This window comes from Mercenaria mercenaria, chromosome 12 (genome assembly GCF_021730395.1).
Source record: "Mercenaria mercenaria strain notata chromosome 12, MADL_Memer_1, whole genome shotgun sequence".
In the NCBI taxonomy this organism is placed as follows: Eukaryota; Metazoa; Mollusca; class Bivalvia; order Venerida; family Veneridae; genus Mercenaria; species Mercenaria mercenaria.
Genome location: NC_069372.1, coordinates 56,450,965 through 56,478,100, shown reverse-complemented (window position 1 = coordinate 56,478,100; position 27,136 = coordinate 56,450,965). Strand labels below are relative to the sequence as shown.

General features: G+C 33.1%; 1 pseudogene; it reads right to left on the bottom strand.

The window, feature by feature from the left end:
- Positions 1-27,136, bottom strand: part of LOC123533384 (Na(+)/citrate cotransporter-like) — a 77,885-nt pseudogene that overhangs the window by 7,872 nt on the left and 42,877 nt on the right.

Genomic DNA, 27,136 nt, shown 5'->3' with positions numbered 1-27,136 from the left:
CTGCACAAAACATTCGTGAAAACATCGTCACATGCATTATTGAAATTTGATCACAAGAACCATTGCAGTAACTGGAACGCATTTATTTCTTTTTTATTTTCAAAAAACAATTATCATGTATATCATCACTTGCGTCATTGGACAAAAATATGTTACTGAAAATTCATTCGTTTTGATACTTTTTATCACGTGTTTCCATGCTGACAAAACTATACTGCAGAATTTAATTTGTTTATTTTATCCTTTGCATCCATAACTTAAATTCATATTTTTGGTATTTTGGCATCTTAGCACAAAAAAAAGAACAAACAAACACTGTCAATTGTTTGAGTCCTCAACAAAACACCTAAATACACATGTCTCTTCATCACTTTTACTTGAATCCTATACTTGCAACTGTAACACCGTCTTGCAGGCAAAGATTCAATTAAATACTCATTATGCATAAGTATACCACCCCAAACTGCCAATAACATCATATACCACCAGTTACACATGCCATAACACTAATAAACTTCATCGTTTTCATTTAGTTTTGCATTTCCCCCATAGCATTCTCTATATTTCATTGCTAGAAAAATTACCCAAATCACATTCTTTCAGTTCAAATAACTACCATAATAAATTGTAGACTCTTGTTATGGTCAGTATTACTTTCAGACAGACCAGTCAACCACATCATACTCTGAATTCAACGTAACTCCAAAACTGTATAATAAAATCAGCTTATGGAGTGATAATGGTGATTTATTAAGACAATGTAACTGATATTTCAATTTCAATACTAAATGGTGAAACTTTATGGGCAGCCGTGTTCTTTGAATGTAGCTTTCCTTTTGGACTCTTGACCTTGTCTTTATATACATAGTATGATATAAAAGATATTTACCGTCCTTTGCTAGCCAGAAAACCTTTGGCTTTTCTGCCGGAAGTAGAAATAAAAGAACGCTGAGCAATATACATGGTGTAGAATCTGAGACAAATCTGAAAAATAAGAATTTGAACCAATATTAATATGAGTTAACATGTTTGTGATAAAACAAACCCACACTTTTACTTGTTTAGGGTAAGACAACAAAGCAAAACATCAAGTGAATACTCAGCTAAATGTGTAAGAGACTTTTCTGCACTGCTGTAAAACTATTTAAACATTTGCACTGATGGTCTGTGTTTAATTTCGTAAAAATTATATACACTGCATGTGTAATCATCGTAAAATAATATTGATTTTTCAAGAAAAATCGTCGAAATTCAGATACATAGAAATTATCATTGCTGATACGATAATATGCATTTGAACGACAAAGATTATATTCAACGATAAGATCACGGTTTTAGATATATTATTTAAATTCTAATACACCAATCAAAAGTTTTGCTTTTTTGTCGTTTGACTCTATGACGTATTTACTATGACGTACACACTGTTATTTCATCGCATATCATTATAACACTTTCAGCCTACTTTATTTAGGAAAACAATTCGGGTCGTGTTAGAATGTGAAATATATACTTTAACTCATAGTAATTTGGGATCAGGAGATTCCCGTCTTGTAATATAAAGAGCAATGATGATGGAAAAAAGTGCACTTTTAAAACATACTGAAATTGTAACAAAACATTTTCTGTGCTCTCCACCTGTGCACAGATCGCTTTAAGATGCCAACAGCTGGCAGGGGCGGAGGAGAGGGGCGTAAACTGACGTTTTGGTCCTGCCAATTCACAGCTGTATTCAAAATTGTTCTATGTTAATTCCGGTACTCCAGTTTAATAATTGAATTCATAAATTCATACATATATACTTCCAGTAGATATGTCTGGGTATTGTAAGAAATGACTCACCCTTTTTTAAAAGCACCTGCATTTCCCCACCCAGAAATATTAGGGGGTGCTCTAAATAACCACAGGCAAACGAGACAAATAAAAACAATCAAAACCTGTATTTCCCGCATCCTGAAATAGTATAAAAATGCTAGTTACAGAAACTTAAACAGATCCGTAACTATGGAAACACATTTCCTATCAAGCGATCGTTTAAGATAAATTGTATCACTGCTGAGCACATATGCCTATATAACAAACACAATATTGGTTTCTTCATTTTTGTCAGCTAACAAAACTAGTTCTTCACTTTGTCAGTTCACAATATTATATCGGTTTCTTCACTTTGTCAGCTTCTACACAAGAACACTGTAACTGTTACATTAATGCACGGTAAAAGCAAAACTGAATAGGGTGACGAAAACATTACACCTAATAATAGCAAGAATGGAATTAACTTTTAAAAAAGAAAATTTGCTTAACGTTTGAAACTGATTGCTAGATTTACGTACGTTAGCCTGCCAAGCTGTTTAAAATGTGTTCGTATTGTACTATTTATAGCTCTCCTTTGTTCAGCGTCTGTTTTCTTACAACACCTGTGATAAAAGACATAGCATGCCAGTCAGAATTTTGCCGATTAAAGTGGCACTTCACATCATACATTAAAACATATGCAAAAGTCAGTGGCTATAAATAAAAAAACATGTATAGAGTTTTAAAACCAGTTTTATTTAAGTTGATATGTTATTGAATTGGCTATGAAAAACATTTAAAACTGATAAATTCCATCTTTTTGTATCAATGATTTTATTGTTGTGTGATTAATACAGTACATTTCTTCCCTACTTTGCTTGAATAAAAACTAGCTCTTTATTTATTATGTATAAGATTCCTAAGAGTAAAAAACACTCTCTAAATAAAACTGGTTATATTTGACAGTATGAATGTGAATGAGAGAAAATATTCCTATATCTATCAGTAAATATCATACAGGCAGGAGTTCGGCGGCCCCGCTCCCCCCCCCCCCCCCCCTCCTCCAACCCACATCCCTCCTCCACACACACACATATGCACAAAGACACAGGCAAAACAAAACATTGAATCAACAAGGATAAAACAAATAATTAAAGAAACAAAGCAGGGCGCCGCCTTGTGTCGGTCAGTGGCAAAACACGCAACTGGACAGTATATGGTGCGCACCAAACTTCACTGTTACCTTCATCATGACCCAAAGTCATAGGACAGTGTAAAAGTTATCACCGTCGGGTGAATCCCTACTACACGCAATGGTAACAGAAGGCAACTTATGTAAAACACAAAAATTATCTTGTAAATGTATATAAAAATAACATTAATAGCAAAAAACTTCATGCAGAAGACAGAGCATCCAGAGAAACATCATTAGAGACCCGACGAAACCAGCTAGAAGCTGTGGACGTTAAGAACCGCCTATCACAGAGTTATCCACCCGTTTCGTAAGGCAGAGCAACAGAAAAGCGTAGCATCCAACTGTACATTGGCTCCGTTCACGAGTCAATATATAGGATTTTTTTATAATTTAATCACATGACAATATTTTATATGCTTTTATATAGCTTCTGTTTAGCACTGAAATATATTCGTGTAAAACACCATATAACGGATTTCAATGTAGCATTTATATGTCACAATTGTAGGAAGTAAAATATAACTACCAAGTATATTGTATGGTAGAATTATATTTAGTTTGAATGAGAAGCTGCAGTATGACTAAAGCAAATGTATGCAACCAACTGTGTCAGTTATTTGAAACAAGTATGTCACATTTATACACTCAGTGTCATTTTGTTCTCTCTAGGCAACCAAAATAATAAAAATGACATGTTGTTTGCATTTTTCAAGGGCAAATCCTGAATTAATCAGATAAATATGATAGTGTCGAATTATCACATAGTTTCACTGAACAGAATACGTACTGTGTCAAAATCACTGCTTGACATCTTTAAAAATATAATAAGTTGTATGAAGTTGTATGAAATAAAAGTTATAATGAGTATTTATATCATAGAAATAAAACCATATTCCAATTGAGATAACTGGTAAAGATATTACAAAACGCTTTGTTAATTCAAATAGATGCAAATTTGATTTTCATAATTTTATACAGCAAATTATCAATGTCAATGTTTGCTCAACGTTCCCGCCAATTACAAAAAGGTACAAATGCATACATTATTTATAAAAGAAGAAACAAAAAAGTGGACTAAATCTCACCCACAACGAATAAAAACGAGAACAAGCCACATCCACCCAAAGAACGCAGTGAATAAGGACAGAGGGAATCCGAAACCCATCCATTTGGCAAATGATATTTCAGATTCCTTCCCATCGTAGAATTTATATAACCTGCAAACATTAATGGACCGTAGTTGCACATAGGAAATAATAGTTTAATTGAAGTTTTTTTTATGGCTCAAAATAAGCTTTTCGGGACGGAGGAAGACCCATTGTGCCCCTTTGAGCATAATCTGAGGCATTAGCGGGCATTAGGGTAGAACCACCGATCTTTCGTACAGCTTGATGTCTTCCTCACATGTAAGAATTCTACACCCTGTACGAGGTTAGAGGCAAGTGATTCGGAGTTAGACCGTAACCACTCGGCCAGGATGGTTCAAGGTAATATTAGGTATGTAGATATATTACCTATATAAATACATATATACCCGCTGTTTGCTATTTTCTCAATATCTTAAAAAAAACTGTTTATTGTACTGTTTCAAACGAAGTAAACAAACATGTTTATATCATGTCAAAATTTCAAAAATATATCATTACTCATCTTTATACCACATCCCATTTTTAAAAGCCACAATACACACATAAAGTCCGGTTTATAGGAAACGAGTAAATATCATTTATAGAAATACAGAGGTATATATTTTGAAAATGGTTAGATCTCATATAAACATCAATTTATTTTTTTCGATAGTATACGACAACGACGTTATTGTGTTTATGTTGACATTTTTCCTTCATAACGTCTATCGGTATTTTGTAAATTCTAAACGTTTCAGTGTATTTTGTCACTGAAGTCGTAAAATGAGTAAATATACATCATGTCATAATTTGCTTCTAAATTAGTTGAAACTTTGAGGGATAATCAAAAACATAATATTTTAAGGGTATGAATATTCTAAGGGTATGCTAAATTTTCAGATAGTAATTTTCGTATTTTTAACCCTTATCATGCTGGACACAAGTGATTCTGCCTTTGCGACCAGTGCCTATCATGATCAGCCAGCACATCCGTGTCATCTGATTATGATCGGCACTGTTTGCCACTCAGTCAGTAACTTTTTGGTATGCACCCTTTTTAACAGTTAATGGTACTGTCCAAATTGAAAGACAGGCAGGTTCATTATAGAATTGTTTTAAGTACTGGACATATATCAAAAAGCACTAGAACATATTTTACTACAGATTTAATGTAATACCTAGTCTTAATATATGTCGTATTTGAGCACAAATGAGTTTCAGCTGAATATTTGAACACTGGCTAAATGACATCTACTCATACCCGTTTGTCCTATAATACAACAGGCTTGCAAAGCAGTTTATTATAATTACTATGATTTGAACGTTTCAATGGAAATGTCTTATTATATGCAAAACATAATACCATTAAGAAGGAAATGTTGTGCAAATTTGATTAATCAAGCAAATGCACGGCTTCATCAAAACATCTATGGCCAATATAAACTAGCTGGTAAAATGAGATACAATGTACACGCACATCTTTTATCCTGACAGTTTACTTATGAAGTTGCATACTTATCGGCCTCCTGTTTAAGTACCAAGTTTGGTGGGGTACCGGTCAGTGTTGCAATTCCTCCAATGTTTGCCCCGTACGCAACACTCAGAGCAAATGCCTTCGCAATACGACGGAGTTCTTCGCTTCCAGACACTGGCGCTTGCTCCGATTCGCTTTCATCTGTTCTTTTATCTCCTTCATTCACTATATAGACCTGGCTGGAAAATATAAACACAAGTACAGAAATAATTGAATACAATGCATTCACTGTTAAAAACTGTTCTAAACATAATGCATTTTCTAAATTAGTGTCTACTGGCTTAAAGCAATGCACTCACTGTATGATGTTTCTTGACAATAATGCATTCACTGTGTTGAACTTTCTAAAATCAATGCGTCTTTCATACAGAACTATTCAGAATTACTGAGGACAAAGTCAATGTTATGAACAGACTAAAACAGTTATTTAATGTGTAGAGCTTTTTTAAATATTAAGTCTGTACAAATTCAAAAAATATGATTTGTGAAATATTTAAGGGGGTTTTATCTACACGGAAAAGGATATGTTATATTTTGATATGTCACTTTAAAATGAAGTAAAAATGGCGAAATTAATCGTTCTCACAGAGTTGTGATGGTAATTTCAAAAAGCTAAGTAGTAGCATTTAATAATTTTTTTTCCAACTATGTTGTTGTTTGAATTACTTTTCTAGTTAAACCATAAAATAAAGAATACATACCTCTTTGGATCCATTAAATCGCAACCTATACCGCTCTCTACAATGCCATTATATTTGTGTTTATTTATATCACTGTTGGGGCATGGATCGAGTGTAACTGGGGTCTCCTTTAATTGTATATCACTTGCGAAAACAGTTTCGCTGCTACCATATGTTGAGTGCATTTCGTTAGATGCTGCATTCGAACTGGCCTCGTATCCCTCATTTTCTACACCAAGCTCCCCTGAAATACATTATGTCATATTTTTACTTCAAAATATTTTTTTAGCTTCATTACTCTCTCAACATTTAAAGGATATTGGACATGCATTGATGATGTCAAAGACTTGTGTGAAGTATCTAAGCTTTTACGTCAGTTGTTTAGAGATATGACCTCATACATACTGTTACATCTTTAAGCATTCTTTGTGGTGTACAGTAAAAGTAAGATATCAAATAAAGGTAAGTTCCTGAATGAAAAGTCCGAAGTGAATTGCGCTATTTATGGATCGGATACCTTAGTGTGTACCTTGAAGTAAAAATAATTAGTACATTCAGAGTACCTATAGCACTTTTCCGAACATCTTCCATGTTCTGCAAGACAGCTTCAATAATTGGAATCATCATAGATGTCGCAGCTGTGTTACTTATCCACATGGATAGGAACCACGTGGTTGCCATAAGTCCCGCCATTAAACTGAAATCATAATTGAACAATAACCTCCACAGAATTGTCATTTTGAGTACTTAATTGTTTAATCCTGTCCCTCATTTAGTTCAATAATTTAAAGAAACATACTAAAAAGTCTTTAGTTACCATAAAATGTTTTCATGAAATTCCGAAGACTGTAAAATTAAAGGTAAAGAAAGGAGAACTAACAGAAGAGAAATAATTCTAAACACATCAATATTAATTGTGGTTCGAGACGGAGTCTATGACATGCTGACAAAATGTAATGATATATTTAACAGAAAAGTGAACTAAGTACAAAGTGTACATCTTGGTCCTGATGAGATACAATTATCTGCTGACATGATATATGACATGGTACAAGTGTATATACATACAACATTGGTTGGGCACCAACTATCATCATTACACACAGAGATATTCTTATATGCAGCCGACTTTCTTCTAGTGCCACTGCAACAATGAGTCCTCCTAGGAACAACATGGTTGTATCCTGCAACATTAATGCCAGTATTACGTTAACTATTTGCTAGAGACATTTACATCAAAGGAAATATCATGTTTGTTTCGTATTTTGAAGTGGTGTTGACTTGGTTCTTTATTTCATGGTATCATAATGTTGTATCATAGCTCCATGTGTGTTCAACACAATTCTGTCATGAATAAGTTGTATATATAGTGTTTCTATTAACTAGAAGGTTAAACAAAGGGCGAGGTGGACTCTTTCTCCCTCAGTATTTGTTTAATGTTAGACCATGTCTTCCTTGATACAAACATACAGAGTAATGTAAACACTCAGGTATCGAACACCGCAGCTGAGTGATATTGGGACATTTCTTCTCATCATGTCAGAGCGTGATGCTTACTTGCAAAAACCACACCATAAAAAGATAACATGATTAGTAAACATAATAAGACACAGTTTTGACAAGTCATTACCACACCTTGTCATGATACCATAGTCTCTTAGTAAAATAAGACACTGTTAATTGGATAAAATTTCCCGAAAAACGACAGCGGCAGCGTTCCATACAAAGGTGTCTGATAACCCTAATGAACTACGCTCTCGTTTGTGTAAACATGATATGATTCAAAATTATGCATATTTTGAAGGACTGTATTTATTCAGTCGCTCGTGTTTTTTTTCTTATTTACAAATCTCTCTAATATAGTATTGTATAATATCAAATTCAAACAAATTATTCGACATCTTACCTTTATATATGAGTTACTAACATCTGCGGCGGCCACCACTCCCAACAGCGGAAACAGAAAGATGGGGATCAGAGCTGTTACTGGGATTGGAATAGCCTCTGTAAGCCAGAGTATTGCCATGACAGTAATTACGTAGGCACATTTTGATTCCTTGCAAAAGAAACAAATGACAATTTAGACACTAACACATTGACATAGAAAAGCAATCTGTAAGATATACAAACACTAAATAAGGAAATGGTGCGAAAAAATCAATTATTACCTAACAGCACTGTCTTGATATTCGAGTAAACATGTTATCATGAATGAGTAGTAGATACTCTAGCAGTCTGCACTCGATAAATATTGCGGCTTAATGATATGATTGACACGCGTTAAACTTAAACTCAGTCAAGACCATTGCACTTATTGAATACATGGCTCGACAGCATGTAGCCAAAATTATTTCCATTGGGTTCAATTTATCTGTATTTTTTTTCTCCAAAATTTCTAAAAAAAATTCCGTCACGGCTAAATTGTTTGAAGTCGTCGGCATAATAAACCGAAAGAAATGTTTCTTGGCCTACCCACAAGGAAATCTTAGGAATATCAACCAGCAGCCAAGCTATAGCCCGATCATACAGCAAAAACTATTGACACGTTGTGTATCATACTGATTTCTGGTTGATTTATCTGTCGACATAATCTGTAGACATACACTGATTAGGATTCAAGAATGCACTTGGATTATGCGAGTTATTTACGATGATTCGTTACTTAAATGCACTGGTTGTTTTCACCAGGTTTTCATCAAGTTGATCAAAGTAATAAAGTAATAGTTTATCCTTCGGCCTGGAAAATTAACATAAGGCCGTACCAATTTTTTGAAACCTATGTATACCAGGCAGAAAGAAAACTAAGTGCTGAAAAAATGTATCTACGACATCTTTGTTAATAGAAACAAAGACAGATTAAATAGATACAAGTAATTTATAAAAATAAAAAGGTAAATGACTAGATTTATAATAAAAACCTTTAAAACGTTTTTTTCTTTGACATTTTCTAACAGTAACTTTCTAGCATGTGCACATGTGAAAGTAGTCTTGTGCCTCTCTTCAGGGAGTGTGACGTCATCATTTTCCCTATATATTCTATATAAAGCCGCCATCTTGGTCTCGGAGGAGGGAATTTTCTTCGATAATTTTTTTTTTAATCAATTGAGCGTAATTAAAACTGTCTGCTATTTTAATTAAACATTTGAATTGTGTATGTATAAGATAACAAAGGTGAAGTACTATTATTTAATGCAGACAATATGGTCACTCTGTGTTTAAAATAAAGAAAAAGATAAAATGCTAATTGACATTCCACAGTGTGAAAAGAACATTTTTTTTTAACTTAACAGCGATAGTTTAACGCTCAATTAGTCAATAATGTAAACATACTACAGCTATAAAACGACTGACACAGAACGAAACGGTTCGCCAATTTAGTTTCTACATTTTAAACTTTCCATTTGCAAGTCAATTTAACCATTAAACTTATTTAAATGATATTATAACAAAGGTAAATCGTTCGATTTTTATACGGTTGATAATTAATTTCGTCTTGATTTAGATATAAGTCGTTATTTTGTGTGTTTTATAGAGATTCGCCCGTTGTCCTAGTATAATCGCAACCAAGTAAAATACTAAATATAGCAACGAGTATCGGAAAACCCGAGGTTATAAATGGTACCCATATTAGGCGTGGGTTACCGCAGTTAGTAGATAAAACAGCGCGCCAACTCGTTTGCCATACTATTAAGTCAAAATTAACATTAATCAGGGTTTTTTTTTTGTATTATAACGAAGTGAAAAGTTCCCTTTTATAAACATTTCATAATCAAACCTCTCTTTATATCGAAATGAGGCATTATTCTATATGATTTATAATATTTAATTTACCACCAGTTGGACGATTTATGTTTACATTGAATGTCACTGGCGCACGCTTAAATCATTTTATCAAAATATATATTGAATTTTGCATTTAAATATTTTGAATTGGTGTATTTATCATTTATTTATATTGCTGCAGCAAAAAGTAGTTTACGTAAATAACCAATCAAGAAGTGTTTTGATTAAGACCTATCATTATATTTTTATGTATAAACGGTTTGTCATTAGTCAAAGAGACGTCAAGGAGACAACAGCAAGATACAGTAAGAATAAACAAACGATAATCTTTTTTTTTCATTTAAATATAGGTTTAATGTTTTGCTACGGATAATTGGCCTTACTCTCTCGGCAATACGATTAACTTAATAGGCGGGTAGTTTGTAGGATATTTTGTAAACGGGATAAAGAGGTTTCAAAGTGTTATTCTGTCTTTCATATTTGACAGGTGACACGCGCCAGTGTCCTTTTATGGTTTAAACATTCAAAATAACTAAGATTGGATATAGTTTGTCAATATATTTACAAGATATTTACAAGACAAACAATACAATACACAAGCTATACAAAAGAGCTTCTGTTTAGTAATCAAAATCTGTATATACAATATGTATGTAAAAATCACTGCAGGTCATTAGCTTTCACACAGCTGTTGAACTTTTTAGGATAATATCTCCTTTTCACAAAGTATTGTTTATTCTGTCCTTTGCCTCTAGTTTTGAGAATTTGTACTATTTTAAATGCCTGGTCTGGATCATAGTCCACTTTCTATAATTCACTCTCATAAAATGTTCCTTTAATTTCTTCATCTTGCAAATCATTCATCCTGTATACAGTCCACAACGTAAATGAAATAAATGTTTATACATGTACATTAAGTATTTTATTCAGTATCAGACTCATCCTCCTCGCTTTCTTCATCACTTTTCTCGTCCGACAATTCTGTCTCGAATAGTTCTTTAAAGTCAGGCTTGTACTTTCGCAGCACCCGCTTAATTGCCGATTCAGTGCTTACATGCTTCTGTGTTAATAAATGTATGTCTTGTAAAATCTTTTGATGCAGTGTACTATTTTGAAATGGCAGAATATACGAATCCAACAAATACTCGTATTTTGTGAAGAATGTGCGTTCATTATATAGCTGGATACGATCTTCCGTCATTTCTTGTGCAGACTCCTTGTCTTTTCCGTCCTGTATAAACTGATTATACAGTTTGTCGTATTTATCGTCGTTACAGTCTATAGCTTTTTTCCAGAGGGATAGATAAGACTGATTTTCTTCAACATTATCTCCCATTTTATCATCACTGCTGTCGTCTATTTTTCTTTTCTTTGGTTGCGTAGTATCGTTATTTTCTGCACACCACCCTCGTTTTACATGTCTCTGTACATCGTGCGAAGAGTCAAACAAAAGTCCACAATCGTCGCAAGCATTCGTATTTTCAACCATAATTTCACTATTATTTCCTGGGATGTCTACAGATTGAATTCCGACTGACAAATGATTTAAATCTGATTGTTGCTCGCCTTATATACAATTTTGGCCTGGATCTGTCATCTGATTGGCCAGTTCTGTCACGCTTTCGTTGTTCGTAGATTTTCTGTCTGTCCACATTAGATCATATTTCAGTCTGGCATGTTCCGGTGTAAATGGTTTTAGATCCACCAACAGAAAGCCATAGGGCTGTTTAGTTGCTTTCTCAAACTTCTTTAAAAAGTATTCAGTTTTTACCAGGGTACATCTGTCTCGCTAATGTGATCATAGTCTGTTTGTCGACTGGATTATTGAACATTACAAGATAATGATAGTTTCTTCTCTGTGTCGGATCCTTGCTGGCATATAGGTTTTGATTGATGGAAATCACCGACAAGGATCGGTGATGCGATCCCTCCGTGAATAAATCTGTGATTCTTTTGTCCTTTCCAGCCTCTGACATCATATCGTCCAGAATTAGCAAGTTATTTAACTTTGTGTCAAAATATTCGTCTTCGTTTATGTCGGATGGAATGCCTTGGTAGAATTTCACCTCGGAGTAAACTGTGCTTTGTATTTCCCCATACATTGGTTGCCACCTCTTGTACAGCCACACTATTCTTTGTACACCAGGCTTAATTCTGTAGATATGATTTTGCAGCAATTCCTTTACAAATGTTGTTTTTCCACATGCTGAAAAAGAATAAGTTTCTGCATTACAAATGTTCGAGTAAATAGCCTAGTATTAGCAAAATTATAGAGCAAAAAAAAGGATATACATTAAGGTTATATTCCCACTGGTAAACTCTTTGGGAACGTAAATAAATGTTTATAAAATTCAGCAAACACTGTAAACAAAATATATACCTGTGGGACCAGAAATCATCATGGTAAAAGGATGCTGTAGAATAGTTGGTTTAATTTCCTGCGGTCCTCCCTGAAGCGCTCCGTGCGGAGCTCCTCCCGGCGCTCTCTGTGACACGTCTTGTGGAGCTTCTTGCGGAGCTCCCTGTAAGGGAGCTCTCAGCGCTCCCAAATGCGCTCCCGGCTCTCCTTGCGGAGCTCATTGTAAGGGAGCTCTCGGCGCCCCCAAATGCGCTCCCGGCGCTCCCTGTGACGCTCCTTGAGGCGTTCCCGTTGCCAATTTAGGCGTATGAGTTGAAATTCTGAAGTGCTCGTCTCCTTTTAGATGTTTGTTTCTATTATGCCGCATCATGTTGTATCTACTACAAAATGTTACATCGCACTCAAGACAGTTAATTCTATCCATCTTTACACTGCGACGTCTGTGATGAAACTGACTCAAGTGTATAATAAATACCGTATTCAAATATATTTGCAATGTTAAAATGAAATCAATCTTTATTACGTACCAATCAAAATGAAATGAAAATTTTGTTATGAGTGCATAAGTATTTAAACCATAATCAGAAGAATTATTCAATACAATCAAGAAATAAATGTTCATTTCATTTTGTTTGGTACGTAATAAAGACTGATTTCATTTTAACATTGCAAATATATTTTAAATACGGTATTTATTATACACTTGAGTCAGTTTCATCACAAACGTCGCAGTGTAAAGATGGATAGAATTAACTGTCTTGAGTGCGATGTAACATTTTGTAGTAGATACAACATGATGCGGCATAATAGAAACAAACATCTAAAAGGAGACGAGCACTTCTGAATTTCAACTCATACGCCTAAATTGGCAACGGGAACGCCTCAAGGAGCGTCACAGGGAGCGCCAGGAGCGCATTTGGGAGCGCTGAGAGCTCCCTTACAGGGAGCTCCGCAAAATAGCTCCACAAGACGTGTCACAGAGAGCACCGGGAGGAGCTCCGCACGGAGCGCTTCAGGGAGGACCGCAGGAAATTAAACCAACTATTCTACAGCATCCTTTTACCATGATGATTTCTGGTCCCACAGGTATATATTTTGTTTTCAGTGTTTGCTGAATTTTATAAACATTTATTTACGTTCCCAAAGAGTTTACCAGTGGGAATATAACCTTAATGTATATCCTTTTTTTTGCCCTATAATTTTGCTAATACTAGTCTATTTACTCGAACATTTGTAATGCAGAAACTTATTCTTTTTCAGCATGTGGAAAAACAACATTTGTAAAGGAATTGCTGCAAAATCATATCTACAGAATTAAGCCTGGTGTACAAAGAATAGTGTGGCTGTACAAGAGGTGGCTAATTCTGGACGATATGATGTCAGAGGCTGGAAAGGACAAAAGAATCACAGATTTATTCACGGAGGGATCGCATCACCGATCCTTGTCGGTGATTTCCATCAATCAAAACCTATACGCCAGCAAGGATCCGACACAGAGAAGAACATGCCAGACTGAAATATGATCTAATGTGGATAGACAGAAAATATACGAACAACGAAAGCGTGACAGAACTGACCAATAAGATGACAGATCCAGGCCAAAATTTTATAAAAGGCGAGCAACAATCAGATTTAAATCATTTCTCAGTCGGAATTCAAAATGTAGACATCCCAGGAAATAATAGTGAAATTATGGTTGAAAATACGAATGCTTGCAACGATTGTGGACTTTTGTTTGACTCTTCGCACGATGTACAGAGACATGTAAAACGAGGGTGGTGTGCAGAAAATAACGATACTACGCAACCAAAGAAAAGAAAAATAGACGACAGCAGTGATGATAAAATGGGAGATAATGTTGAAGAAAATCAGGCTTATCAATCCCTCTGGAAAAAAGCTATAGACTGTGACGACGATAAATACGACAAATTGTATAATCAGTTTATACAGGACGGAGAAGACAAGGAGTCTGCACAGGAAATAACAGAAGATCGTATCCAGCTATATAATGAACGCACATTCTTCACAAAATACGAGTATTTGTTGGATTCGTATATTCTGCCATTTCAAAAAAGTACACTGCATCAAAAGATTTTACAAGACATACATTCATTAACACAGAAGCATGTAAGCACTGAATCGGCAATTAAGCGGGTGCTGCGAAAGTACAAGCCTGACTTTAAAGAACTATTCGAGACAGAATTGTCGGACGAGAAAAGTGATGAAGAAAGCGAGGAGGATGAGTCTGATACTGAATAAAATACTTAATGTACATGTATAAACATTTATTTCATTTACGTTGTAGACTGTATACAGGATGAATGATTTGCAAGATGAAGAAATTAAAGGAACATTTTATTAGAGTGAAAGTGAAGTGGACTATGATTCAGACCAGGCATTTAAAATAGAACAAATTCTCAAAACTAGAGGCAAAGGACAGAATAAACAATACTTTGTGAAATGGAGATATTATCCTAAAAAGTTCAACAGCTGTGTGAAAGCTAATGACCTGCAGTGATTTTTACATACATATTATATATACAGATTTTGATTACTAAACAGAAGCTCTCATACTGAAGAATTGGGCAAAAATCGATTCTATTATCTTTCCTTGTTAAATGAGATCAACGCTATACCTTGTTGTCTCCCTTCGACCGTCTAGCTAAATATCGATCACTATTTAGCCAGTGTTGCAGATCGTTATGGTTCGGCTATCTCCGCTTATCGTATCACGGGAGGTGCCGATCATAAAAAAACAAGGATTATAGATTAGAGAACTACTGTAAAAACGTAGTGGGAAGGGTGATTTGTTTTACACCAATTTTAAGTACCGGTAAAACAACAACAGCAAATATAGTCATCAACTTGGTTTAATTCTGTTTTACAATAATGTAAAATACGGAACGGAAAAAAAGAAGACACTACGTTATTCATTCTTTTATTTTGCATAGTATATGAAAATATGATCAACACTATATTATCTTCTTTATATTTTACATTAAAGAAACTGAGACATAAAAACAAATATAAATACACAAAATCATGTATGTTAGGCGAGCATAACATACATGTACATGAAAATACTATTATCTTAAAAAATAGAAAGCAGGAAAAAGTTATAATTTTGTAAAGTGCTTATAAACTTGACAATTTCATTTTCAGTTATTATAAATAGATGTGAAATGCGTTTTTTTATTATTATTATTACATTCAATGGAGTGAAAAGTTAAGTAATTAATCAATTTATTGCGAAGTGAAAATTTAAGTAATAAATTAACTGATTGCATTTAATCATATTTAACTTGTCAAAATTAATTTTGCTATGTCCTGAACATTTGAAAAACATATTGTCACACACTAATGAAAAATGAACAGAAAAACAAACTAGCAAACATACTTGACAATGTTAAAGGTATCTTTTTATGTAATGATACCAATAATTACCGCGGTATTACACTTACAAGTTGTTTTGGGAAAATATTCACTTCAATTTTAAATGAAAGGATTCAACAATGGTGCATAGAAAGCGATAGACTCACAGATGCACAGTTCGGGTTTAGGGCAGATCATAGCACGACAGATGCCATTTTTGTCCTTCAGTCACTGGTAAATATGAAAATAAACAAGAGAGAAAAGTTGTATGCAGCTTTTATAGACTACCAAAAGGCCTACGATAAAATCTACAGGAATGGTTTGTGGTACAAGCTTATTAAAGAAGGAATTAATGGGAAAATATTGAATGTTATGAGAGCTATGTATACAGAAGTTAAATCATGCATTAAACATTTCAATACGTTGTCAGACTTTTTCAGTTGTGAAATGGGCCTATTTCAAGGAGAGATAACTTCTCCCATATTATTTTCTCTTTTCATAAACGACCTTGAAATTGCGTTACAGGCTAATGTATTTTCAGGTATAAATCTAGACCAGATATCCATATACCTGATACTGTTTGCTGACGATTGTATTTTATTAAGTGATACGCCCGAGGGTCTTCAGTCCCATTTGGATTTATTGTCAGAATATTGTATAAAATGGAAATTGACTGTAAACATTGATAAGACAAAAATTGTTGTATTTAGAAAAGGCGGAAGATTAGCGCAAAATGAACACTGGACGTACTCGGATGTAGAAATTGATGTGGTTGAACAATTCAACTATTTAGGATTTGTTGTTAGCAGTGGCGGATCTTTCAGGCGTGGCATTGACACCTTAGCCGGAAAAGCTTTAAAAGCCATGAACTCTATCTACACATTGACCAAAGGCATGGATATACCAATTAATATTCACTTAAATTTATTTGATTCATACGTTTCTTCAATACTATGTTATTCATCAGAAATATGGGGATTTGCAACTGCCGATAAAATTGAAAGAGTCCATAGGAAATTTATAAAACGGATATTAAATGTGAAAATGTCTACCAGTAATCTAGCGATCTATGGTGAAACAGGTAGAACACCCCTTTATATAAACTGGAAAATCAGAATAATAAAATACTGGTTTAAACTTGTTAATAATAAGTCCAATTGTATTTTACAAAATGTGTATAGTAATATGCTTGTGTGCTGTGAGAATGGGGATAATAACTGGCTTTATAAAGTCAAAAATATGTTAAACCTTTCAGGATTTGGTGAAATATGGTTATTTCCATCCTCGGTAGATGTTAAACATTTTATACCTGTGTTTAAAAGTAGGCTGATAGACACTTATATTTCTGAATGGCGGATTAGTGTTAACAATAGTCCTAGCTTGATGTTATTTAAAGAGCTGAAAGAAACTTATGAAATGTCTCAATATTTGTTAACAATTGAAAACAAGAAACATCGGCACATTTTATCAAAGCTGAGAACGTCATCTCATTGGCTTAATATTGAATATGGTCGACATAGAGGCATAGAAAGACAAAATAGAATATGTGAACTTTGTAATAAAAGAGTAGTCGAAGACGAGTATCACTTTGTGTTGGAATGTGACACATTTAAAGAGTTACGCATTATTCATATACCAAGATATTATCGAGTTAGACCAAGTATGGCTAAATTAGTAGACATGTTAAAAACTAATAGTAAACCATTGCTGCATAAGATCTCTGTATATTTAATCAAAGCTTTCAAGCAAAGACAAAATATATTGAATGCGACATGATTGTGTAAAATCTGTATAAAAATAATTAACTTGTGTACTAACTTTATGCAAGTAATCCTTTTAAATTTGTACTTTTTAAACATTCTCATCAATTTAATTGTCATTATATGACTGTCATATTACTATTGTTGCCATTATTGTCATGATCATGCTATTATTTATATGAATATTGGTTTATGTCGATGTGCTGTATATGCATAAGACTTAATAAAATTTCTGTTCTGTTCTGTTCTGTTCTGTTCTGCTATGACACCAGAGCCTGTTAATTGGAAGTGTAACCTATTTTCCTCCGAGCCAGTCATTGTGTAATAAAGTATGTGCGAATTATGACTTTTCAAGGTTTCTCAAAGGGACTGACTGACTGATTTAATAAATGTCAGATTTTTAAAATAAAAAGTGGAAAACCTAAGAACAAAACAAGCTCATCATAGCAAAATGTATTTTAGGAAAGATTTAGGATAATGTGACACTAAAGTAGTGTAAAGGTTATTCATAATAATTATCACGAATATTTTTACTAAATGAACAAGGGATTACAGATTTTTCATATCTTTAGCGCGTGCTATACCTTCTTGAGATTAGCTGTGCATACATTAAATTCAATTCAATTTCGATTTATTGCATAAATACAATGCCTACAGCAAGTGAAAGCATTATATGATATGGAGCAGAGAGAGTACATAATAATTTTCAGGAGAGACAATAAACCAAACAGCTATAAAAATGTATTTTATACTTCTTTGACTAAACTAATAAATCAATAAACGACAATTTTTCACAATTTGTCACAATACTTTTATAGTATGATATTTTCACTCTTAAGGCGAACCTTCGAACCTTTCACACGTGTTTTTAATATCGAACAATTAACCTGTATTCGGGAAAAAATACTGTTAATCAAATACAAGTAAAAACTCAATCACTGTCACATTATCTTATGTATCTAACAACATTTGTACTTGAAAATAAAAAAAAATTAATTTATTGTGTATTTATGTCTCGTTCATTAAACATGCTCTTACGCAATCACCGAGAAGATTATTATCTGTGTAATAAAAAGACCTGATCGTCCCTAATCCCCTTATAAAAAGGTGTTGATAAGCAATAAACTTGCAAAAAGCTGTTAATTGGTAATAAGCAACTATCGAAAAGTGCTTTTATATGGCTGTTTCAGAGGCTCCGAAAACAGTTTATTCAAAATGTTGCGTCATATAAATTCTTTATAACATATTTATGGTTAAAACTTAAACTAAGGGGTATAAGTATAATTAAACGAATCTTTAAAATACTAGACAGTGGCTATATCTTTTTAAGAAATATATATATATAGTTGCAACGTGCATCATGTCCTATGATTTTTTTTTATTTATTAACATGATACGTCAGCATCTTTGTAACATTTATTTTGCGGAAAGCTTGTAATTCTAAAAAACTATGGTTCGCCTTAATATAACTGAAATTATTCCCGCACTGTTATTATCACTTCTATAATTATCTGCAATAATAAAACGTATTTTCCAAGTTGCACACCTGGTTAATTGATCACATACCTCTCCATTTGCACAATATCTTTGTCGTTAAACCAGATTAAAGAAATAATCATTTGAAATGATAGATAATTTACATACTCAAGCTTCTTTTCTACTTTTCTAAATGTGTGTAGCAAACAGTAAAATATAGACCACATATACTTTAGCTTCTTTTCTAATTGTGTAAACTTAACTCATGAAATTGTTATGACTTTCCCCTCTCTCTCTCTCTCTCTCTCTCTCTCTCTCTCTCTCTCTCTCTCTCTCTCTCTCTCTCTCTCTCTCTTGCATGCAGTAAGAATTACCAATTTAAAATAATACTCTGTTGTAACAATCAGCTCTTTCTGTATCATCGGCAGCTAAACTTCGGGCGAGTTCGTGCGTTTCCGCACGCGTTCGGAAATACCACGGACACTTGCAAATAAGAAATAATACAAAAATCACCAACTTTTAAACGTCTAGGGAAGCAAGAAGACATTAAAATAATTTCAAAATAAAAACATACATAAAAAATTTATTGTCTGTAGAATACTTCAATAGGATAATAAATATTCTCAAATTATGAATAAAGTGGCTACAGGGGAAAGAATAAGATACGTATCACAGGTTTTTGCTTATTTATTCAGTAACTATATGCCGTAAACAGAGACTGATAGTGATGTTTTTTAATCGCCAAGGGAAGCATTAAATCTTCATTTAAGATAAATAATTTTTATATCTTTGTAAAGAGAAAAGGATGACGAACACTTCAATAGGATAATAAATATTGTGTGTTCATTCTAATTAAAACAATATTTGTTCAAACTTTTTTTCCTTCTTTGTTTCTATTGGAAAATATCAACCAGATAAAAATCGATATCGCACAGGTAGGTGATTTCAAGGGGGATAATTTTACCGATAAGACGGCAAATTTTACCTAATTGTTGATCATGTTTGTATAGCTTGTGTATTGTATTGTTTGTCTTGTAAATATCTTGTAAATATATTGACATAAACTCTATCCAATCTTAGTTATTTTGAATGTTTAAACCATAAAAGGACACTGGCGCGTGCCACCTGTCAAATATGAAAGACAGAATAACACTTTGAAACCTCTTTATCCCGTTTACAAAATATCCTACAAACTACCGCCTATTTAGTTAATCGTATTGCCGAGAGAGTAAGGCCAATTATCCGTAGCAAAACATTAAACCTATATTTAAATGAAAAAAAAAAAGATTATCGTCTGTTTAATCTTACTGTATCTTGCTGTTGTCTCCTTGACGTCTCTTTGACTAATGACAAACCGTTTATACATAAAAATATTATGATAGGTCTTAATCAAAACATTTCTTGATTGGTTATCTACGTAAACTACTTTTTGCTGCAGCAATATAGATAAATGATAAATACACCAATTCAAAATATTTAAATGCAAAATTCAATATATATTTTGTTAAAATGTTTTAAGCGTGCGCCAGTGACATTCAATGTAAACATAAATCGTCCAACTGGTGGTAAGTTAAATATTATAAATCATATAGAATAATGCCTCATTTCGATATAAAGAGAGGTTTGATTATGAAATGTTTATAAAAGGGAACTTTTCACTTCGTTATAATACAAGAAAACCCCTGATTAATGTTAATTTTGACTTAATAGTATGGCAAACGAGTTGGCGCGCTGTTTTATCTACTAACTGCGGTAACCCACGCCTAATATGGGTACCATTTATAACCTCGGGTTTTCCGATACTCGTTGCTATATTTAGTATTTTACTTGGTTGCGATTATACTAGGACAACGGGCGAATCTCTATAAAACACACAAAATAACGACTTATATCTAAATCAAGACTAAATTAATTATCAATCGTATAAAAATCGAACGATTTACCTTTGTTATAATATCATTTAAATAAGTTTAATGGTTAAATTGACTTGCAAATGGAAAGTTTAAAATGTAGAAACTAAATTGACGAACCGTTTCGTTCTGTGTCAGTCGTTTTATAGCTGTAGTATGTTTACATTATTGACTAATTGAGCGTTAAACTATCGCTGTTAAGTTAAAAAAAAATGTTCTTTTCACACTGTGGAATGTCAATTAGCATTTTATCTTTTTCTTTATTTTAAACACAGAGTGACCATATTGTCTACATTAAATAATAGTGCTTCACCTTTGTTATCTTATGCATACACAATTCAAATGTTTAATTAAAATAGCAGACAGTTTTAATTACGCTCAGTTGATTAAAAAAAAAATTATCGAAGAAAATTCCCTCCTCCGAGACCAAGATGGCGGCTTTATATAGAATATATTGGGAAAATGATGACGTCACACTCCCTGAAGAAGGGCACATGACTACTTGTGAAAACCACACCCTAGTTTTAACGATATACTAGTACATATGCTTACAGTATGAATTGCCGGTCAATAGTCAAAACTATTGCATGACGTCCGGAGGATCGAGGGTCAATAGCTTTGACTATTGATCGGCAAGCGATTCAATGAAGTGTTTTATTAAATGACATCAGAAATTAATTTTCAAAGTTTTCACTTGTACGCCTAGTAGATATGCGGATATTTAATATTTAAATTAATGTATTTAGACCGATCATATAGTAAAAACTATGGACTGCCAACTTATACTAGGACTCATGTAAAAATATGTATTAAAAGATTAAGTTTCAAACGCTTTTACTGGCGTTTTGAAATATTTTTCTTTTAGAAGCCTACCTGGATGAGGAAGCTTAACACTGACCTATTTTGGTATGCGCCTAATATTAATGTTCAGTTCTTTGTAACATTTAAATAGTATGCTAATCCCTTTGAAAATATTTTCTACGAAAACTTCTCTCAAATAATCTGAAATGTGCAAATCGCATGCTCATCCGAACATTTTACAGTATACCGCTTGATATATTACATTTACAATCATAATACATAACGAAGAAAGAGCTACGAACATCAGTGACTACAATTCAGAATATAATAAACATGTTAAATTGACACACATTTCAATTTTCAGGACAACAAGCTCAAATATCCTAAAACATTACAATATACTTATTACAAAGTGTTATAGATCTACATGCCACTGCCTTTTAATAATAGTACACGTAGTTCAAATATGTAAACATCTTTCACCGTTGTAATTTAATACTATGTTTTAAGTGTTCAAGGTTACTGGGCTGAAAGAAAAAAATATGCGTGTCTGATATCTTGGACAATGAACTTTTAAGCTTTTAAGTCCGTTACATTGGACTCAAATTCAAGCCTTTGTTGTCCGCCGTGAAAAGAAAAAGGGCACTGGTTCACGTCTATAAATAAAAAAGACGCTGTCATGGTATGGCCAAGAACAATTAACATTAATTAAGATACGATGTATAACAACCCAATAGAAACTATTCTTTTTTGACGTGTATTCTGATGGTTAGTTTTGTTAATATGGTTTTATTGGATTATAATTTCACTAGATATATGCTGGATTTGAACCAGTATTACAGTTATTTAATAACAGAAATAAGACGACGACGAAGAGTAAATTACAAAGAAGCGATTCAACAGTTACTGTAATAGTCAGTGAACAGAATAATATGATCTAATTTGTTGGCAAATTAAGGTAGTGGGTCCGTAAGGTTTTACGTAGTCAGATGCGCGTTGAGCTAATTTACGTCCGAAGAAAGCCGAAACGAGAATACATTATCTCACGGAAATTGCCGTAATCGCCCGGAAATTGCCGATTGCGTTTGCAGGTTCACAAACTTTGAGCAAAGAATGAAGACAACCTGCAATAAATAACGGTCGCTAAAACGGCTCACAGGGACTTTATAATAAGCAATTTCACTTCATTTATTCATGAAAATAACGCATATAGACCATTTCAGTAAATATCAATGCATTTGTCCTATGTACGTCATAAATTAGTAAAAGTTCATGTTATTATCATAATAAGCTTATAGCTATTTGTCAGTTACCTCTATGACCATTCAACAATATATGTTTACATTTTTCAAGACTAATTATGTATGCAAACGAGGTCAACTACAGATCAACATATCTTTGCAACAGCTTGTCCGACTATAAAAATATGTTTATGTTGTCACTTCAGCCTTTTGGCTACTGTTACTGTAATGCTTTTTTTACGCCTGAATTTATTTTTATATAAATGGACGGTGAAAAAAAATCATATGTCGAGCATACTTTTTTATTGTTAGATGAAGAATTTAGCAACCTGTCAGGTATTTTTTGACACGATGTGCTCTAATATTGTTTTATTTAAAGATATTTGACGGCCATCGTTCACTAAAATATTTAATCATTTTGGATTTACTACAAATGAAGAAAATGCCCTTCGAATGTTTTAATATATCAATTGTGCGTGTAGAGCTACATTCATAATTAAATGGCATACAGTAACACTCGATATTGTATAGACAAACAAATTTATGAAAGTAATTTGCATCATTAATATGCATAAAGCATTTCGGAAACATTTAAATACGGCGCACATATTTGTACTAATTTTTAATGCGATATTTAATATCAATAATGTATTTATTTGATACAAACTGAATCTTGTAATTAACATAACACATTAAAGAAACATGAACTTATAGTTACGCTGTACATATTATTCATCAATTCACTTTGAACAATTAATTGTAAAACATAAATGATAGATGACATGTAGAACATGTTAACGTCACGTGAACGCCTTTTATATCATGTTCTGTTAATAGTTCGCGTACATCTCATTTCAGGCCCGTACTTATCAATGTTTTTAATGCAGACAGTTATACTTAAATTGCTCTTTCTATGTTCTCTAATTCCGTTAAGAGTGCTTGTATTTGCAGTCTGTGTTTTCTACAATTTTGTTTAGAGTATTTTGTATTCTATGTTTCCTATTTTAAATTGATTCTATGTTTTATTTAAGTTTAGAGTAATTGTATTCCGTGTTCTCTAATTGTGTTAAGAGAATTGGTATTCTATGTTCTCTAGTTATGTTTATAATATCAGTATTCTATTTTCTCTTTAATCATGTTTAGACTATTCATATTATAATTTTTATTAGGATGACTGTAGACGTTATTAAAGAAAGGCTCCGCAATATTAACCCATTTGCGATATAGGTTAATTTACATAAATTTAAATCAAAGCGCTGTCAAAATCTTATTCGGACAACACTATCTTGTATCGGCATATTATTATCTTCGTGAATGTCACAGAGCTCTGACATAACATTGGACCTCCAAGTGTGACCTTGACTTTTCAGATAGGGATCCAGCTATTGTTAGCAACATTACGTCACATTTAGGCAAATATTTCTGCCAAATGAAAAAAAAAAAGATTGCTCTATGCATGTTAAAGGTATGATCCGGACAAGATCTGACACGACCGTTGACTACGAAGTGTGACTTTGACTTTTAGGCTAGGGCATGGGGTTCGAGCACGAGTCTTCGTCTCAATGAGGCAAACATTTCTGCTCAATATAAAAAGAAATGTGTCATTATCTTTTAATTACCTCCCTTTATGGAGCTGATCGTTGAAGATAATGTGCAATATTGTTAGTAGTGCATTTCTATCCAAGTCGTTATGCATACTCCCTATTTGGACAGCTTATGTATCTGTTTTTAAACATAAAATTAAGGACTTTATGGAACTATTAGTAAACGTTGGCTAGGACTTCAGTTTGTGGGTGGCAGATCAGTCATTATGACAGGAAATGATAGATCACCGGTGATCTAACACTTAAAACGTTTTCGTCCTGGAAAATATGATTCAATCAGTACTTAATGCTTTCGCGTTTGATAAATGTTCATTAAATTAAATTGCCATAATTCATTTTGTAATATAATTATATTATCACTTGAAAGTATATGTGAGATGAACATATCATTTCACCTTAATTTAATAAATTAAAGAATTTCAATTATTATGGGTTGGTATAAAAATGCAAGTCATTTTAAAGTTCATGTAGGTGTCTTGTTATCAAGAAGTGTTTTTTCTTATTAATATTGATTTAAACTGCATAGGCATTTTTTGTTCGTAATATACATGTCTGTACCACAATAGGACATGCCTCATGGTTGGGGTGCTGTTTTTAGCTCATCAGTGTACAACGTGCTTGATGTGAGCTACTGATCACCGTCCTTCCGTTAACTTTTTCTTCTTATTAGCATTATAAGCATTATATGCATAAGTACTGATTTCTTCAGTTGCCTCGTGGTTTTGTTTCTATGCGTCTTTGTAAATCGCCAAAGGATATGCTGTTTTTGAACTGAACGTGCTAAGCCAACCAGGCGTTGTAGAAGAAGTTGAACTTATTTGAATACAATGACGCTGACACTGACACATTTATAGACGTTTTCATTTTAACTGATGACTACAGGGCAACAAGGTTAGTTTACAATACATAGATTCATATAGAAAGCACCAAGACAATATTCAACTAGTAACTATGGCGGACATTTTATTTCATCAAATTCAATCATAAAGTAAACATCCTATAATGTATTGATTTTGTGATAATTAACATTAAGTTATCATCATGGACATAATCATATACATCAACTCAATTTGAAAATTTCGTGCAACGAAATGATTTGAAAAACATAAATGATAGATAGCAAGTGGAAGATGTTAACGTCAAATTAACGACTTTGATATTGTCGTGTTAACGAAATCAATTTCAATATGTTTGTTTTCTTTCAAGTTTAGACTTAAAGCAGCATGCCTCCAGATTTGACTAAAAATAATCTTTCTTTCAAATTGAAGTTTGGTCATATTATGAACATTAAAATATGAATTTTTGTTTCTAACATACTTTAAAAGTTCCAAATCAAGAAGAAAATATGACCGCGTCGGGAATCGAACCCCGGACCGCCGCGGCAATAAAGACATCTTCCCGTCGTCGTAACCAATAGCGCTATAGCTGAAGTAGTGAATAATGACTTCAAAATATAGATATTTATAATGGAGACAGTTTACCTGGAGTAAAAGCGTCACAAACGCTTTTCGATTTTCATCGCAAAAAGTAGTAAAAACAGCAAATTCTCATGTGTTTCCGCAACATAAGGTTTGTCAGTAATAAGGTTTAAAAGCCGTCTTAAGAAATATAGCATTTATTTCAAGATATCTAAAAAAAATTTGTTGTTGTTGTCGAACTATCTGGAGGCATGCCGCTTTAAAGCTTTCAATTGTCTGTATCTAAATTTAGATAACTGTATTATAGCTTACTTTGCAAGACTATGCATACGCTCTGAAAAAATATCCTAGCTTTAGTCTTGGAAATATATAGCTTGCTATATCGTTAGTCAGACAAATCATGTAAAATGAAAGATATGTGTCTGTTATGTATTAAAATACTAAAACAATCAGTTTATTATAATTAAATATTTTTAATGATATATACCATGTTTATGGCTATTTTTTCTCTTTTTTAATACAAACCAATCATACCTTATATGCTTGGTAAGCAAATCTTTTGGCAGTGTTATGTCATATTTGACATCACTTTCAAACATACATTAATACATATATTATCTGGGAAGAAAAAGTGCTTTGTTTCGTCTGTTAACAAAATACTCCGCTAACAGATTTTATAAATCACAGCGCAGTTTGGTAGTGCAGTACCAAAATGCGTTTGGCATGCACAAACCAACCTCATTACACTAATTATAATATATTGCATAAAGTGATAAAATATGTGTTCCTCGTCACATTTTGGACAGATACGAAAATATAAGTATACGATATAGTTGAAAAGAGGCGAGATAGTAACAATTCATTCACCTGTCATTGAAAATATGGTGGCTTTAAATTGTGATCTAGCAGGACAACCTGTTATATACTCCTCTGCAAGGGATCTTTCAGTACAAATTAAGGGGTTCATGAGAAAACGTTATTTTAATTTAAAAGTAAAATGTTGAGGACGGACGATGAACAAATACAGTGCGTACATTTCTGAAATAAGTGGTAGCAATAATAAAGGTTAACATGATTAAAAT